This window comes from Ictidomys tridecemlineatus, chromosome 6, assembly GCF_052094955.1.
Source record: "Ictidomys tridecemlineatus isolate mIctTri1 chromosome 6, mIctTri1.hap1, whole genome shotgun sequence".
In the NCBI taxonomy this organism is placed as follows: domain Eukaryota; kingdom Metazoa; phylum Chordata; class Mammalia; order Rodentia; family Sciuridae; genus Ictidomys; species Ictidomys tridecemlineatus.
The window spans coordinates 132,363,294-132,382,053 of NC_135482.1; the positions used below are offsets into that span (position 1 = coordinate 132,363,294).

At 37.3% G+C, this 18,760-nt stretch overlaps 1 long non-coding RNA gene and 1 pseudogene across 3 annotated transcripts in view; one reads left to right on the forward strand and one right to left on the reverse strand.

Annotated features, from left to right (window-relative positions):
• LOC110598105 (uncharacterized) overlaps positions 1–18,760 on the forward strand; it is a 177,841-nt gene that overhangs the window by 79,061 nt on the left and 80,020 nt on the right. The gene's annotated exons all lie outside the window — the stretch shown is intronic.
• On the reverse strand, positions 14,201–14,653 carry LOC101973813 (elongin-C pseudogene; annotated as a pseudogene).

Genomic DNA, 18,760 nt, shown 5'->3' on the forward strand with positions numbered 1-18,760 from the left:
ACGCAGAGCAACAGAGTGGGCTCACCATGGCCTAAATCTCTGGAACTGTGAGCCATTATAAACTTTTCTCCTCTAAGTTTTTCTTGTTGTATATTTTGGGCACAATGATGAAAAACTGATTAACACACATTTAATAAGGAATCACTACAAAATCTCAATCTTTATCCAAGTTCTCCTATTTTCATGTAAATTATATGTAGGTATGAGTATGTCAAACTTCACCCCACTATTATGTATAACTATAATGCACTAATAAAAACATTAAAAAACACAAAAATTGCAAAAGATATTAAGTATATTTCCTGATTAGTTAAGCAAATGGAAAAAGATTGCCAAGCCCATTGTTTGTTATAGTGTTTAAAATTTTATTTTGCTCTCATCTTATGGTTTATATTTGGAGCTCTTGAAAAAGTGTTTTTTTTTTGTTTCTTTTTTTTTGTTTTGTTTTTTTGGTGCTGGGCATTGAACCCAGGACTTATGCATGCTAGGCAAGTGCTCTATCACTGAGTTATATCTCCTGCCCTTGCATATGATTTTACTGTAGTTCTAAATGTAATCTGGTTTCCATCTTCCAGGAACAAAAGTTTATCTTTGTAGAATCAGATTTTTTTTTCCTAAAGAAGCCTATTTTCACATTCTAATCTTGTTAAAAAATATTAAGTTTAAAGAATTCCAGAACATCAAAAATTAATTTGCTTTCACTTTGAAAAGGAAAGGAAAAAATATAGTCTCTTTTGGAAAAATTTTGATGAACTATATAAATTCTGTTTTACCTCTTTTGAAGAAAAAATAATCTCCTTGTAGAAATGTTTGTTAGATGTTGGGGAGGGAATTACAAGGGAAAAGGAGAATATGTCTTTGAGGTCCTTTGACCTTGTTGATAAGAAAAACAAAAGGTTTAAAAATTCTAAAGGAAAGGCTCTGTCATGACTTAAAATTATTTTACTTTTTTTTTCAGTCATGTTTTGTTGGTGCCATTTATGAAATCGATCCACTTCACTGGTTTATAGTAGCTCAGGTGGGATGGGTAGAGTGAGACAAATTATTGGAACCCGAACGCCTTGGCTTTGCCTGGTTTTCTTAGACAAGTATGCATTTTCCTAGTTTAGTTCAAACTTTAAGTTCTTACCAGGTCTAACAAATTAGAAGTTCATCTAAAAATTTCTGAGAATATCATTTTGATATTGTGTTGTTTTTCAATTGAAGAGCCTCTGAAGCAAGACTAAGACATGGTATGAAGTATCTGATGTTTCAATATCAGCTCTACAGGAAAAGAATTTGTTTTCCTTCCAAATTGTTTGAATAGTTAACAGATCAATACAGAATCACAGATAATAAAGAACGGACCAAACTAGAGAAATTAGAGAAACCATCTTTCCCATTCCTTTCCTGCAGACATGATAAACTATTTTAAAGACCTTCAAAAGTTAATCCTTAGTCTAATTCATTGTCGGAATCCATTATTCAATAGTACTCCAAGACAGAAGATGTTTCCTTAGGTCTGAATCACCCCTTCTTCTCTTAATAAGGTCATGAAAAGGGAGGAGGCTATTAATGTGATGGACAGACTTGGTAGGTAGGCAGAATTTTCTTCTTTTGTTTCTTTTACCCTCCTTCCCTCCCTCCCTCTCTTCTTTCCATGTAATCTTTCTGTAGTCCAAAACCACAATACAGGAACAACAACAGCAAAAAATCTGGAGTTCCAGACACCAGTGAGAGGCACTTACAATGGTGAGATGAAACCAGCCCCACAGATAGCAACATCAGCTCAGAGTTGCAGACTGAATGGGCAGTGCACGTGTATGGAGAAGCAGGGTCTAATTGTGATGAAGAAATCTGGGATTGTGAATGCCTTTGACAGATAGCTGTAAGGGAGATAAACTTACTGGGTGCCATGTGTTACTCACTGTTCCAATCATTTCTCTGTACTTTTTGATACTTCCCACATTATGATTTCTGTGATTACTAAGTAAATTATAACTTATGTCCCAGACATAGGCCTGTGTAGAATATTTCCACTAATTGGATCTACTTGCAATATTAGGATGAAATGATATTAGTGACATTTCTCTAATTGGTCTGGAAAGAGATATGTTACCTTTTAAATAGAAATGCTTTATCGGTCTGAGGAGTCTGGAAAATTTGTGATATTATATTTACTAGTCATACATTGGTGTTTTCATAAATATATTGCTTCCTTGCTCAATACTAAATGTGCTGCCTGATATTTATAGAAATAGATACCATTGTGATCTTGAGTATGCAAAGTTTTATGGTGGAGGTAATAGATTTACCCTGAGCGCTTATGTTCTGTTGCTTGAGAGAGTGCATTTGGACCAAATAAACCTCCAAAATGTCTGGCAAAAGTTACTGGAACAGGTGTAGATGTGAAACAAACTAAACATATTAGAATGAAATTTAGAAATTTTTATAATTTTTAATTAAAAATTTTATTAGAAGACTTTGTGATTTGCATTTTCTTTGAAATTATGAAGATTCCCAACTTTACTACCTGAGAAGGTCCATTAAAAGTATATACATACATCACACTTACAATTATATTATTGCCATCTATACTGTTAGCAGGAAATGCATTTTATGGCAATAATACTTATTCAAAGGGCCATGCCATGTTTTGTGTGTAACAGGCTAGAGCACAATGACCTAGTCTTGATTTTTACCATAGTTGTCTTGTGTCAAAGCTGTGTGAAAAGTGAATTTATATTTAGCTCTGGTTTCTTTCTTGAATCCCTTCCTTTCATCTACTCAACCCTAGCATTCCTCAGTTACTTAGTGTTCTCCAGATGTGTTCTGGTTACTTAGAGTCTTCCACTAAAATCTCACCACTTGAACCTTTCCTCATTCCCAGGGTTGTGTACTCTAGATCTTTCCCCCTTCTCCATCCAAATGAGGCTGCTCTGATTCCCATGCTCAGTGTTATTAGATGGTGGGAGCTAATAAGTTTTATAAAAATGTGAGCCATCATATTTTTCACCTGCAATGATTAATATTTTGAATTTCAGATACTCTTGCCAGGTGGATGGGAGAGAGATTATAGGGTAAGAAAGTGATTTGCACTTAGGTATGTTGAGTCTGTACATCCAAGTACTTGCTTTTACATGTTTGGCTAGCTGAGAAGTATGGTGGGCAGTAAAGTCAGAAAAGCTGTTGATTTTTCCATTGCATATGGCACTTCTTTCCTCAAAATGGAGGTTTTCAAAAAAAAAACATTTTCAAGGTAACATTCATTGGCATGGTGATCTTTAATACCATGATAAAAAGAATTCAGAGAAAGCCTAGAAATAGAAAACGAAGGCAACACACTGGAGAGGGTCAATGTTCTTGTTTCCTCATCATTCAGTCCAGTGGGCTCCACTTGGCTGGCCCCTGAAGCTGTTTTCCCCGATATTAGAACCTGGGCTTGGATCTAGACTAGAAGCCCAACCAATTGACTGGATCCTACATTTTGGTGGGAATATCCTGTATTTCTAGAACATTCACTCCTGGCATACATCAGCTCACGGGAAAATTCATTGATCTGGAAGGCTTAACTTACAATACACACATATGTATGAAAGACAGATATGAGAGGCTTCAGAAGCACTAAGAAGTTTACGAGCTGAGGAGGTTCAGGAGATGACACCTGGGCTATATTTGAAGAATGAGGAAAAATTTGTAAGGTAGAAAATAGTCTGGGTAGACAGAAAGAGGGAAATCCAAGGGTGGGGGAATTTTCCAAGTTGTGAAATGCTGTGAATTCATTTATCTGCATTGGTAGGTGAAAACTTTGCACATGAGTCTTATCTAATGCCATAATTCTCCTCAAATAACCACAGTAGTCCAGTTCTCTTCCTTTATACCTAGGACAACACAGGCTTTCACCAATAGCTTGCTTATTTTGCTTATTAGTATATCCACAATATCTCTTTACATTTTCATAAAATATTTATTATAAAATGTGTTAACAGCTCAATATAACACAGCAAAATTAAAATAAATATGTATTGTATTATAAACTAAACAGAAAACATTTATATTGATATAATATGAAACGGTCTCCTCTAAAGAAAGATGTTACCATAGAGTCAAGCTTTTGAAATGCCTGAGGTACATTTGCCCTTGAGTATGGTACTTTAATCTCTATTTTATATTTTAAAGCATTGCTCCTGAAATTGTTAGCCTTACCCCCTTTTCCATGTTGTTATTCATTGGAGATTTGAATATAGAAATCCAAGGGTACATTTGGCTCAGAAAATTAGATTGGAATTCCACACCATGGCCCATGACACTCCACTCAGCAAATTATGATAGGCTGGCAAATATGAATTCAAGTTATAGCAGAGAAATGTCTGCAGAGATCTGCAGTCTTGTTTGATGATTCTGAATATTACATTTCCCTTTAGAAAAAAAATAACCATTCAATGCCTTGAAAATTCAAACTCCTGGTTTGTAAAGATTTAACGTTCTATGACTCTCTGAATTTGTACTAGGAACAACTGGAGTTTTCCATTTCTTGTCTCAGGCTACAGTCTCCGCCCTTCACGTCATCAAACTCATGATGTATGTTCATTGTGGCTCACATCGTCTGCTGGTAACCCTCTTCCACTTCTTCATTGTGATCCTATCCATTCCAGGACATCTTTCCCTACAATTTGCCCCCACAAAATCCTCTCATTTCTCTTTGTCCATATTTTTCCATTCATTTCCCTTTCTTTCTCATGGTTTTATAGACTCTGAACTCCTCTGCTTTCTCATCATCCACTAATTAGCATGTCTCCATGGTAACAGACAGTTGCAGAGCAGGAATCATTCTCTGTACTGGCTACTGCTGAGCAACCTCTGGGCCTAGCAAGGAGGGGCCTTGACCCGATTAAGATAGCATGACTTTTCTCTTCTTAGCAGGAGAGGATCCATACATTTCAGAGAAGGCCCTATTTCCTAGGGGGAAAGAGTAAGTCAATTGGTTGAAAAGGAGTATATACTTGGACTCAGGCATGCAAAATCAAAGTATGCAATAAACGAAGAAAATATTAAAGAAGATATAGGAAAATATCTGTGCTGATTATCCACTCCTGGTTCGTAAAGATGAGCAGTCTTTTGATCTGGCAGATGTTGTGAAGCAACTGGTAGCAAACATTTGGTAAAATTTACCTTTTCATTTTATATATACAATTCAGTCAGTGTGCCTCATGGGTCATAATCTATGACACAGCACAACCCTACATCTAGCTTTATGGGATTTATTTAATATTATTTTTATATTTTATGTTTACTGTTTTCAGCTAGATCTCAACCCACAATCAATCATATACTTACTAAACATCCATAATGGCACTATTATAGGAGTTTATTGTTTGTTTTTTTTTTTTTTGGTAAGTTGTTAGACATTTCACAGTGCTATAAAGACACATTTCCTGTGTAGTTTTCTATACTTAAGAGAGTAGGAAAGATGTTATTTGTTACATTTGATTAAGCACATATTATGTTTTAGGGTCTATATTAGGTGTTGTGTGTTACCGCAGAATCTCATGATGGCTTTTCGAGGTAACATATTATTATTCCAAATTTGTGTGTAAACAACCTGAGATTCACAGAGGCAAAGTCATGTCTCAAGGATAAAAGGTTAGTAAGAACCTAGCACTGGACTCCTGGATTCCTGGAACCAAATCTATCCACGTAAACACCACCTGAACGTGACTATAGATAGATGTTTGAAGATTAGAAAGGCACGTAGAGGAAAACATGTAGACTTCTGTTGTCACAGAAGAATCTTGATCAATGAGAACAGTAGGTAGAAGTTGAAGGTCTCCTGAGCTGGAAGCTATAGTAGCTCAGAGGATGAAGACCTAAAGCAGCAGATGATTTCCAAGGAATGAAACATTTGAGCAACACGTGGAACCCATAAGAATAGGAATTTAAGCCTATAAAGCATTATATAAGCCTGTGTGTAAACTGAATGGGAAAATTTTCCCCCAAACCTATAAATCCTGGACAGCACTGCCGTGGGAACTCATTCTTGAGGGTGAGCAGGTACTGACAACTTAACTTGCTCAAAGAAGGCTAACCTTTCATCCTCTTTCCTTTGACATTTATGATGAAAAAACATCAATTTCTTCAACATTTGAACAAGATGTTATCAATCTGTATACTGCATTCCATAAATTGAAGGTATGAAATTTGATGATTCCAAGACGAAATCATTTTGGTTAGATGCAGACAAAATTAGAGCCAGGAAATAATGAAGGAGAGCTCCTGCCTGCCAGTCTAAGTACTGTATCAATAAATCACACAATAAAACCCTTCATGTTCTACACTCACCTTACATCTGCAGGCCTGGTACACATGCACGTATTTCGGTAACAAAATTTATTTTAACATCCTTTAAGACTGCAGCAATTCAGATAAGATGCTCTCCACAGAGTGATGGTCACCAATAAGCTGATGCTAACTCTTGGTGTAGGTTTCCAAGATCAATGAACTTTGTATCTAAGCTGTTTACATGAATTTCTCATGTTTTGCTACACACACACACACACAAACACACACACACACACACACACACACACGACCTTACCATAGATTTAATTTCTTTGAATAGGTACAATTTACTATGGCACACAGATTCCCATTGCTATGCTATTCCCCCATAAACGTAATCTTTTGAAAATCTCTATTATTTGTTTCGACACAGGTTGACTTACATGTCAAAGTTCACTTAAGCCATTAATTGCATGTTTGTCATTCAACATATACCTGACATTGAAGGAGGGAGAATAGTACATCTATCGCATGATTTTTATATGCCAATTACTGTGCCAAGTGCTTTTGGTATGTTATTGGTGGTGGCATGACAATGCATCTCTCAGCTCGACCTCAGCAGAGGGCACAATTGTCTGGCCACTACTGCTGTGCTCTGAAGTGCATCATCAGGTTTGTATAGACGGCATGCTTCTAATGAAGGACAGACCATGGCAGGGATGCTAATGCAGTTCTGTTTGTGGGAGTTGGAGAATTCTCTGACAAGCGACTTAAACTTGAATAGTCCCCATGGTCCTTGTCTGGTTTTCTTAGACCTACAATCAAGACACTTCCACTCAACCCGTCTTTCTTCCCTTTGTCCTTCACAGGGGCCAGGAGTCATTGCCACCTGACGGCTCTTCCATCCACCTTCTGCTCCTCATATACTACCTCCCAGGTGTCTCCCCTGGAGAACTCTCTGGATGCCGGCTTCTTGGAGGTGTTAAATCAACCTGTTAATCTAATTTAGCCTTGCCAGTCTCATGATCTATTTATGATGATAGGAAATGGAGTCTCGGGTAGTTTAGAGTACTCACTTGGGTCACGCAGCTAACTAGTGGCAGGTTTCAAGCTCCTCTCTATCTACTCTCATCACCTACTGACTCTTCCCATTGCACCACACAGCCTGGGAAGCTTTTATTGCACTACCCACTATTTTATGACTACTCTGCCTGTTGATAAGTGAAAAACGGAAAAGGCAAAAATCATTCTAAATCTCCTTGAAAAAAACCGGAAAGAAGGCAAGCAGATAATGTAAAATGTTCTCCCTTTTTTTTTTCAGACTAACTTATAGATTAAACTTTTTCGTTGGTGTCACTGAAAGGGAGCTGCCTAGCACATGAAAATGTCTTTTCTTTTTTCCTAACACCCCCCCTCCCCATTTTTAAAGTTAAATCAGAGCTTCCAGGGATGTATCTATTTTTCGGGGATAACATGTGAAGTTTTACATTCTCTGGGGTGAGTGAGGTCTAGGGTCCAATGAAGAGATCACAATGAAACACAAGTATTATGTTTTCAAGTGCTAGACTGATTACTGTCTGAAAGCCGGCATTATTTAAAAGGCAGCTCTCTTCTCATTTGGATCAGGCAGTGGTGTGAGTTTTCCAAAGGCTGGAAGGGCTTCTTCCTAGCATGCATAAAAGCCAAGTGCAGAGTGGGGCTGCAGGCTGCTTGTGTTACAATGGAAGCCAGCAGCAAAAGCCATGGCAGCCAGCTCCAGGGAGGCCCCAGCATCTGTAACTGATTCCTAATGAATCGAGAACCTGGTAGGGAAGTAAAAGAAACAAAGAGAATTATTTTTTTTTTCATCCTTCTCCTCTTTCATTCTGGGCAAAGAAAAAAAGTTCCATTTTCTACAATTCATTCCACAACCTGGTGAGGGTTCAAGAGGACAGGGAGCCTGAGGACCTACACCTGAGTGGCTTCTTGAAAGTTACTGTGTCTAAGATCTTTAGTGCCAGGAGAGCATTGGCATGTTTTCCTCTTTCCTTGGCAGGGCTTATTTATGTGATTAGGCAACTTTATCCTTCTCAGAGCAGGGCCACTGGTGTGATGGGTGCTACAAGGTGATGTGTAGACCCCAGCTGCCGATCCATTCTCTTTGTTTCTCTGGTTAAGGGCTCACAGGTCAGTTTCTGACTTATTTCCCCAGGATGAGTCTACCACAGGATTCTTAGCTCATTGATGGAGGCTTCCCCTGTTGGTCTTATTATCTCTCAACATGGTGGTATCCCACTTCCCTCTCCAGCTTCACTCCTATGCCTGACTCAGGTCATGCATTTGACAAAACAAAGTGCTTTCCATTCTGTAATTTCTATGGTCCTTCCTGCCACATGCCCTTGTCCCTCATGGTCTCCTTATTCTTTGCCGGTGTAGCAAATATCTAAATCTATTAAAGACCCAGTTCAGATGAAACTGCCTCTGTGGAGCCTTCCCTGAACCCATCAAACTCAATGCCTTTGTAATGTGGCTGAGCTGAATTGAATTCTGAAGATAGAGATTCAAATTCAACAATTTTTTTTTCTGAGCAATTACCAAGGGTCTAACATTGGAATAATCATTTTTATGTAAAGCATTATTGAATTTTTATTTGACAAAAAAACTAGAGGAGATGATTCCTTTGGATTGAATTGGACTATTAGTGCATTCTGAAATTACTGAGCTAGTGATCCTTGAGAAGAGAGGATGACCATAGAGATAAGGGTTGTTATCGTTTAGATATGAGGTGTTACCAAGAGCTCATAGATGAGACAACGTAAGAAAGTTTACAGGTAAAATGAGTGGGTTACGAGAGGTTAAACCTAATCAGTGCATTAATCCACTAAAAAGGATTAACTGGGTGGCAACTGGTGTGGTGTGGCTGGAGGAGATGGGTCATTGGGAATTGTGCCTTTGGAGTATAGATTTTGTTCTTGGTGAGTGAAGCTCCCTCTTTTTGCTTCCTGGTTTCATGTCCTGAGTTGCTGCTTCCCTACACCACACTTTTCCACCATGATGTTCTGCCTCTCCTTGGGCCCAGAGCAACAGAGTTAGTCATGTCATCTATGAACTGACACCTCTAAAACTATAAGCTCCCAAAGAAACTTTTCATCCTCTAATTGTTCTTGTCAGGTCTTTTGGTGACGGCAATGAAAAAGCTGACTAAAACAAGGGGGCATTTTAAAATTGCTGATTATGAAAAAAAATACTTGTTATTTAAAGTCTCTGATTCCTTAGAATTTTTAGGAAGCTGTTCCACTGATCCTCTGCCACGCTGGACACATAGTCCAACTCGCAGGTCTCTTTGGAAGGTACATCATTTGATTACAGGTGTGGTGAGCTCTAGAGTCCTCTGGGGTCAGCAGGGTACAGATGCCACCTGCTTTCATTCTGCGTGGTCTTCTCAGTGGCAGTCACTCCTTTTTGTAAAGTGGAAGGTAAGAGCCAGCACAACTATGAAACACAAGATGAACCACTGTTGAATGCTATAGGAATTTTGATCCACTTCTTGCACTCTGCTCCCAGCAATGATGAGTAGTAGGTGGTCAGCTCTATAAAATAATCATTAATCTGCAAAAGAGCTTTGGGTTTTCTCTAATACAGCTGTCAAAAAAGTATCTCTTGAAACTGACAACTCTCCTTTTACTGGAAACCATAGACGATAGGCCAAATCCATCCTGCTGCTTGTTTTTCTAAATGAAGCTTATTGGAGTACAACCATGTCAATGGTTGACATCTCATCCATAACTGCTTTCAGTTTATAACAGCAGAGTCGAGTACTTATAAGAGCAGCCCTGTGGCCCACCACAACTCAAATATTCACTTTCTGGTCCTTGCCAGGAGTGTGCCAACTCTTGACAGCAATCCAGAATTCTGCCAGAAACCATAAATGCAAATGCCCTCAGTATTTATTTATTTCTTTTCAAAAGTCTGATTTTGAGAATGTATTTCTCTCAGATCTTAGTACCAGGAAGACTCTTCTCCTTCCTGAGCCACTGGTGAATTTGTCATCCTGTGGGCACTGTGAATCTTACAATGGCTTGTGCTTCCCCTTTGGTATGACTACCAGGACAGCCCGAGCGAGCCAGCACTCTGTAGGGAGATTATGGTCTAAAATAAGCAATATAGTTTTATCAGAGATAAGTCATAGATTACTAGTAAGACATATTGATGAGTCATAGGCTATGGACTAATAGACACAAATCAATAAATAGAAAAGAATAAAAACAAAAGTTAATGTCAGGATACTTAAATATGTTTTAAGCTTTAAGATAGAAATAACAATACAGTAGAATAAATATATAGCCTTTATAGTACTTAGACATAAGACTTAAAGATGTTAATGATAAGGTATGGATAATAACAGTTATAAGTATGTGTGTGTGTATGGGCCCAAAGGCAAATGTTGAGATGATATAGGTTAAGTTATAAGATAGAAATAATTAAGACACAGTCATATTAACGGAAAAAATTGTTGTAGGCCAACATAAGTAAGCATGGCTACAGTGACTCCATTGCTATTCCTGTAGGCAAGAGCCATTTCTGGGGAATCAGTGTCTGAGCTGTCTTGCCCCAAAGAGGTGTGTTTTCTGTACTTTGTACCCTGCAATGTACTAAAACCCAAGCTGTACACCCACCTTAGGGTGTCTTTAGTTCTGCTTAGGGGCTCTAAAGTTCCACCAACTGCTGCTGTTTTAGTATCTGTGATTGGCTAGCTTGCATGCTAGGGACTTCCCAAGGCTTGCGGGTTTCCGTCCTTAAATTCCCAACACACAGGCCAGGAAATGGCTGTTCTCCCACAGAGCTTCAGTCTTTTCTGGTGGGTGACAGTCCCTGGCCAGATAAATAAAGCTCTCTTTGATTTGAGTTTGGACGTAGAGTGGTTTCTGAAGTGGCTCCTCATCACAGGCAGAACCAATCTTTATCCAATTTTAGTTTAATTCTCTGCACTCTGATTTTCTAATTAATAATTTTAGTATTATGACCTTGATGTACATACTTTTTGGAAAAATCTTATATATAAATAAATACTTCAGTAGCATGTACTTTCTGCAATTCTGTAGTTGATTTTCTAGAATGAGCTGCTTATTTGTCTGCTTCTAAGTCCTAGTGTAAAACCTCCTTGGGAGGACTGGGGGTGAAGCTTGGTGGTAATGTGTATATTTAACATGTGCAAAAAACCTGAATTTTTTTTTCTTTTGGTACCAGGAATTGAACTTAGGGGTGCTTAATCACTGAGCCACATTCCTAGAACTTTTTTTTTTTTATAATTTTTTTTGAGACAAGTTCTTGCTAAGTTGCTTAGGCCCTTGCTAAATTGCTGAGGCTGGCTCTGACCATGCAATCCTGCTACCTCAGCCTCTGAGCTGCTGGGATTATAGGGATGCACCACTGTCTCTAGCCAAGGCCCTGGGTTTGATCTCCAGAAACAGCACACAACCTGACACCTTCTTTGGGAATATTGACTGTATCACAAACTGCATAGAACATAAGAGAAGTGCAGATATTTTCATTTTTTTAGTTTTGTCATAGTAGAAAATTTTAATGCTTATTTTGAAGTTCAGCAAGTTCTCAACAAAATTAATTGGTAGCAGTAGTATAAATAATAATCTCTGCAAGATATCTGACGTTGATTCCTTGGTAGGAAAATTTAGTTTTCATGCTTTTATTAATAAAATAATAACTGCCACTATTTATTAAATGTCTAACATTTATCCGTCACTTTATGTACATTGTTGAAAACATTGCAAGGTAGATCTTGATATTTCCATTTCATAAGTGTATGGCAATAAGACTCAGAGAGATGACATACTTTGCTTGGGGGAATGTACAGAGTTCAAGCCAGGAATGTCTGCAGGATTCAGCCAGTCATGTCAGTGAGTGGAGCAGGTGGGTGTAAAGCAAAGTGGAGTCATGGGACCAGTGAGTATGTGCTTTATGTACAGGGGCAACTGCACTCAGCCTGGGCCAACCTCTGCCAGACTCAAATGTCAGCTTGCTGTTGCTTGAGTTTCCAATGTTTCAGAAACCAGAAATCCAGACCTGCAGTGAAATGCTTTAATTTTACAAACACTGCTCAGGAATCATGAAACATGCTGTGGGTTAGGTTTGGCACCTGAGCCGTTAGTTTTTCAAACTTCTGTGTTCTCTATTTTATTCCATTGGTCTATAATATACTATCATTACACTGTCTCAATTATCATAGCTTTATAATAATCACTGATATCTGAGAGAGCAAGATGCCTCATCTTTTTCCTCCTTGGAGTTAGGTTGGTTATTCTTGGTGTGTTGCATATCCAAATGTGTACCTAATTTTTTACTGTTAGAATCAAGTTCTCAAGCTATACACACTGTTTTAGTCAGCTTTTTGTTACTTGTGACTAGAAAACCTGACAAGAACAACTTAGAGGAGAAAACGTTTATTTGGGCTCATGTTTTCAAGGGGTCAGTCCATGGTTGGCTGACTCTACAGCTCGGGGCTCGAGGTGAGGCAGAACATCGGGGTGGAACAATATGATGGAAGAATGCTGTTTAGGGCATGACAATAAGGAAGGGAGGTGGGTATTGAGCTCTATTCACTTAGGGACAAAATAGAAATCCCAAAGGCATGTCCTCAATGACCTACTTCCTCCAATCACACCCTACCTGCATACAGCTACCACACAGTTAATCTAGATCAGTGGATTAATCCACTGATGAGATTATAGCTCTCAAAATCTTGTCGTTTCACCTCTGAAAATGCTTGCATTGTCTCACATGTGAGCTTTTTTGGAACACATCATATCTAAACCACAACAACACACACAAACTGTTGGGAGATTGAAATTGAATTGCATCTATAGATACTTTGGAGAAAAACTGACGTATGTATAATATTGATTCAAACTCTAGCATGGATTATGCTACAAGCATTTAAATTTTTAGATTTATTTCAATGTTATTTTATAGTTTTCTCCTTAGAGAAATGTTATTTTATAGTTTCTCCTTTGATATGTTTTGGTATTATTGTAAATACTACTATAAAAATTTTATTCCTTGTGTCTCTAATATCTATAAATTTAATTGACCATTGTATATTGTCCTTTACCTAAGAACTTTGGTAAGTTCATTTTCCCAAAAAATTTCATTATGGAAAATATCAAACATGTGGAAGTAGAATTTTGTAATAAACCTTCATGTGCCTATTACCAAGATTCAACAATGGTAATACTTTTTTCGAGTTTTCTAAATTCACTTTTAATCCTAATAATTTTTTTTTGAATTTTCCATATATTCTATCACATTATCTATAAATGATGACAGTTTTGTTTTTTATTTTTAAAAACGGTTTATTTACTCATGTACTCTCCATGTTACTTGGGATGTTCAAAGAAATGTTGAAAATAAATAATAACAGCATTCTTACCATATATATATGTGTAAGCTTGACCAAACCTTTTAGATTTCACTGAATGACGCTTTAGAAGGCCAATCCTTATGAATATCATAAAAATCAATGTCTTAACTAAGCCAAAATATATTTATAGAAAATATTGATATAACTTGAGCAATGCAAGTCAGAGCTATAATAAATTCTAAAAAAGATTTTTAAAAAACCACTAAAAACATGTAGTTACAGTGTTCACCTATGGTACTTGGCATTTAAATTTGTTTCTCAGTATTTATGCGTACTGCTCTGATTTAAAAGTCTCATTCAAATGATAAACCATAACTACCTAAAATTTGTAGATTGTTTTATTTTTTCAGTTTGTGAAAATGTCTTTAGCTTGTTTATGTGGGGAACAAATTTCAACTCTGATGACAATCTGCTCTTCAATGAACTTTAGATTTTTCAACTGCATGTGGACAAATGGGAAATGCAAAAGAATTTCTAACTGTGGGAATTAAATGCTTAAACATGGCATTTTGTTAGATTTTATTTTATTTAAGATTCTGAGAAGTTCACAATCATCAGCAATTCCACAGTAATTCCAGGTGCAGTTGGGAATTTGGCATTCTCAGTGGAGCTGTTAGTTTAGCAAACCTTGTGGATGAAATAAGTACATTTAATAGCACATGTGAAGCGATTGTTCTAAAATTGATTCTGATGGCTTCATTTTCCACAACTGAACTGGTTCACTCAACATGGCTGTTACTGTTCCTGATGTTAGGGCATATTCTCTTTTTATAATAAATTTATGACTGTCAGAAGACATCAACTTGATGTACATGGCATTGCAGCCTTCACAACCTCCACAGGATTTTTTTCTCTTCATCTAGTATGTTCTTATGAAATTCCACATCACTGCCTCCAGGAACTTCAATGGTTTCTTAACATTTACTGCCACTGGGTCCATGTGCTCTGCCATAGTCCTACTCTGTTTGTTGCTCTGTGTGTTTGTGTGTGTGGTGTGTGTGTGCACACATGCGTGCATATACATATATCCTCCTATATTACTTCTCTGTATTTGGAATGGAATTAACACATCAGTGTGTGAGCATTGTGTCATCCATACCAGAAGTTAGACTGTGGTCACTATAGCAGCAAAGTAGAGGGCAGATGGGAGGTGAGCAAGAATGGAGACAAGGCAGTGCATGGATCCTGGGATCCAGCCTGGCACTGTGGAACTAGAAAAGGGAAGTACAGCATTCCAAGTCAGCAGGCTAAGCTATTGTCTGCTTCCAGACTCAGAATTCTGGGAACTAGAGCAAAGTGTGGAGGGGAAGTTTCTATCAAACTAAAGATGTTACTGGAAGCTACTGTGTGGGATTAAGGTCTTTTCCCCAAAGAAGTAGAAGTTCCAAGAAGCCTGGATGGGAACCTTCACATTTAGCATTATTTAGCTGTATGGGGACAGGATGGAAGGGAAACACTGGGTCTGGTTACAACACAATTGACCATTCTCATGAAGAAAGGACTAGCATTGTGTCATGAAATGGTTTACAGAAACAAAATTGCAACGAACAAGATGAGGCTAGTGAGAAAGAAAATGTGCTAAATCTAGAGTCAAAAGAAAAAACGTGAATGTTTCCCTTAATCTGTATTCTTCCCAAAGCTGAAAGGAGGTATAGATGCATGACATGGCCCCATGAGAGTTATCCAGAGTGTCACTCACCCACAAGGCTTGGAAATCCAAAAATGGAGAAGTACAATAATGACAGTAATGACAGCAATGTATGGTAACACTTGTGCCCTCTCTTCAAAAATAAGTAATATGTAGGACTCTTCCATCATGTTTGACTTCAAATTTAATGTATTATTTAACAAGTAGCTGGATAGTTATACCTCCTTATAATTTAAGCAAACCTTGAACAAACCAGGAGTCACAATCTTTTGATATCTATGTAAGAGGAACTTTTCATTCATTCATTCTCTTCAGTCATTCAGAAAATATCTATTAAGAGTTAGTTAAATGCCAGGAAGTGGTCCAGGTCCTGGAAGAACATCACTCACCCATATCATCAAATTTAATTTGTAGCAATGAGAATAGTAGAATAGGAAACAGAAAAAGAATGTGTTCCAGGAGGTGGTAAAGAAAAAGAACCAGGAAGGACCAAGTTATTTAATCACTATTTTCTGACTCTTCCCTCAACAAACTCAGTTATAAATTGTAATATATGACACACATGTACATATCAGTTTACATGTGACTGCTAGGGGTTGGAAGATAATAAAAAAATTAAAAAGAATTCCATCCTTTAAATAACAGTTTTGATGCAAAGCAGACAAAATAATTATGAACATGATGGTAGGATCATAATTTTGACATTGCTAAATGCGGAGAACTTTGGAATAGGTGGTAGATGCAGTTCCTTGCACAGGAAGAGGAGAAAAAGCTTTCTAAGGAGAATCTCTGAGCTGGTGCTGGAGGGAGTGGGAATTGCCCAGTGTTGGTGGTGGGGATGGTGTCTAGGCTGGGAGAAGAGAGTATGCCCCATCCAGCCTGTGTGCCATGGTTTTACCAGCTCTTCTTTGTATCTTCAAGTATTCCTGGCATTCTGTTCTTTTGGTTCTTTCTGGGCATGAAGATTTTGCTTCAATCTTCTTTGCCTAAAAGAAGGTGGAGCAGGGATGAACTTTGGGTGAGGAGTTTGCAGAGACAGGGAAGAAGCAAGTGAAAGCCTCTTGGAGTGTTGGGATCTTCTAGATGTCGACACGGGTGTTGGTTACACAGGTGCAGATGGGTAAAACTCTATTCAGCTGTATGTTCATTAGTGCACTTTCTACATTTTACTATATGTATGCCAGACCTCGATGAAGCAAGAAAAAAGGAAGAAGGCTTCCAGCCCAAGCAGATCTCACCCATGTCAGGGCTATGAGATTTATTGTATGCTACAGTTTAGCTCTTGGCAACATATATGTGATGTTTCCGTTTTGTTTTTTTCTTTGTTCATTTCCTGTATGGAAACTGTTTCAGAAACCAGATTATAAATGCCACTTAATACCTTGATTTTGTCTTAGACTCATATTTTGTCCTTTGAAAGGAACTATCTACTGCCTTCAACTATAAATATCTGAATCCACACACAGAATGCAATTAGTTTTAAATTTTAGAGGCTTATTTTGCATAAAACCTGTGGAGCGGGTTTTTGTTTCTAAGTGCCTTGTGGAAGAGGATAATTCTACTATATCTCTTTATAGTATCTGGAAGATTGCACTGGATACACAATCTGAGTCCTCTGTAAATATTGCTAAGAGGGCATGAGTATGGAAAAATCCAAAAAAGGCTTAGTTCTATTTTGAATTATGAGTTTCTTAGAACAGAGAGGAGAAGAACCTAAATAGTTCACTTAAGGGATCTTATTTCTTCCCTATCTCTTAAACAGATTAAAAGAGAAGAAATAAAACAATCTTGAAGGTTGATTGAGAGATAAAACACCCACAGAACAAATTTGACTTATTCAAGTTTTATGAATCTCCAAATAGCAGGTTTAAGTAGATTTGCTGGAGCTTAGATATACGTGCCTGCCAAGCAAGATAACTTTTAAAGAAAAGAGTCCTTTGCATTTTCTCAGGTCAAAAAATTGAGTTTGCAGCTTAGCTTTTTCCTCTTAGAAAATATCAGGTGAAAAAAGGAAAAAATGCCACTCATATCTTGAATGTGGCCAACTCGTTGACAGATCTAAACTCAGAAAAAGCAACTCGCCAAACCTCTGTAAAAACTAAGCCTGGATTCTTCGCAAGTTGCTAATATGTGGTAATATTTGATATCCAAGGCAAAACTCACTAAGAATTATCAAAACCTTTCTGGGTTTCTTCTTTCTCTTGGTGACCATAATACCTAATTCTTTCTCCTCCCACCAGCACTACCAGTGACACTGCACTGCCTCCTATGATGCAAGACCATCACTACAGGTCACCATGTCCCTAAGTAATGCTCAGTCACAATTGTTTATCTTTAGTCCTTTTCCTTGGGGTTGAACCTCATCATCCATGCTCATTTGTTGATCTCAGAACTAAACTGTGCAAAGGTGTTTATTGACGTAATTTTGATAATGTGATGTGTCATCTATTATACTACACTGCCTCTTTTCTCTTTTGTTAATAAAATGTACATAATAATACCTTGTTATAGGGCACAGAAAAACATAATCATGAATAAGACAATAGAAGGTATTTATAATCTCTTGACCTAAAAACCACTATTAACCTACACATGCATGGGCACGCACACATTCATACATATTCTCTACCATTCTTTCTCACAAACATACACATCTGTACTGCATGTTTATTTCTTGCATTTTTCACTTAAATAATATTAATTAAAGTTCTTCATGTCAATAAATACATTCCCATAACATTTTTATTTGTGCCTGGAAAGTATAGCATTTTATAAATAAACAATCATTTATTTACATAGTCTCTTACTATTGGATATGTGCATGGCTGCTCATTTTTCTCTATTAAATTAACAGGGAATCAAAGTACACATCTGTTTTTCATCAATAATTTTCTTAGAAAACTTCTTAGAGCTAGAATCTCTAAGATAAAGATATGCATCAAAAGGAACGTATGTCCATTATAAAATCTCTAATAATATATAATGAAAATGCATTCTTCTTCCATCTGAGACTCCCAATTCTCACTGTAGACAGTCACTGTTGTATGTCTCTCTTGTTACTCTCTGGAAATATTCCCTATGTATATAAAATGACCTTTCCTTTTTGTACAAGTGAAAGTATATACACTATTCTAAATCTTTACTTTGTAAAATTAAAAATCTGCATCTTGGAGCTTCTTCCAATTGAGAACACATAGATCCAACAGACGTTTTTTTCATGGTCATAAGCATAGTATGTATGCATAAAATTTGATATAATTGGTTAGATGGAACTAGGATGTTGTCTCTCTTTCACTGAGACAAACACAGCAAGAGCAGCACAAATGGCTTTTGTACTAAACTAGTGTTGAGGAATTCTTAGAATTTAGGATTTTAAAGCTTTTGATACATATTATCAAACTGTTCTTCCTTGAGGAAAACATTAATATCGGCATGGTAAA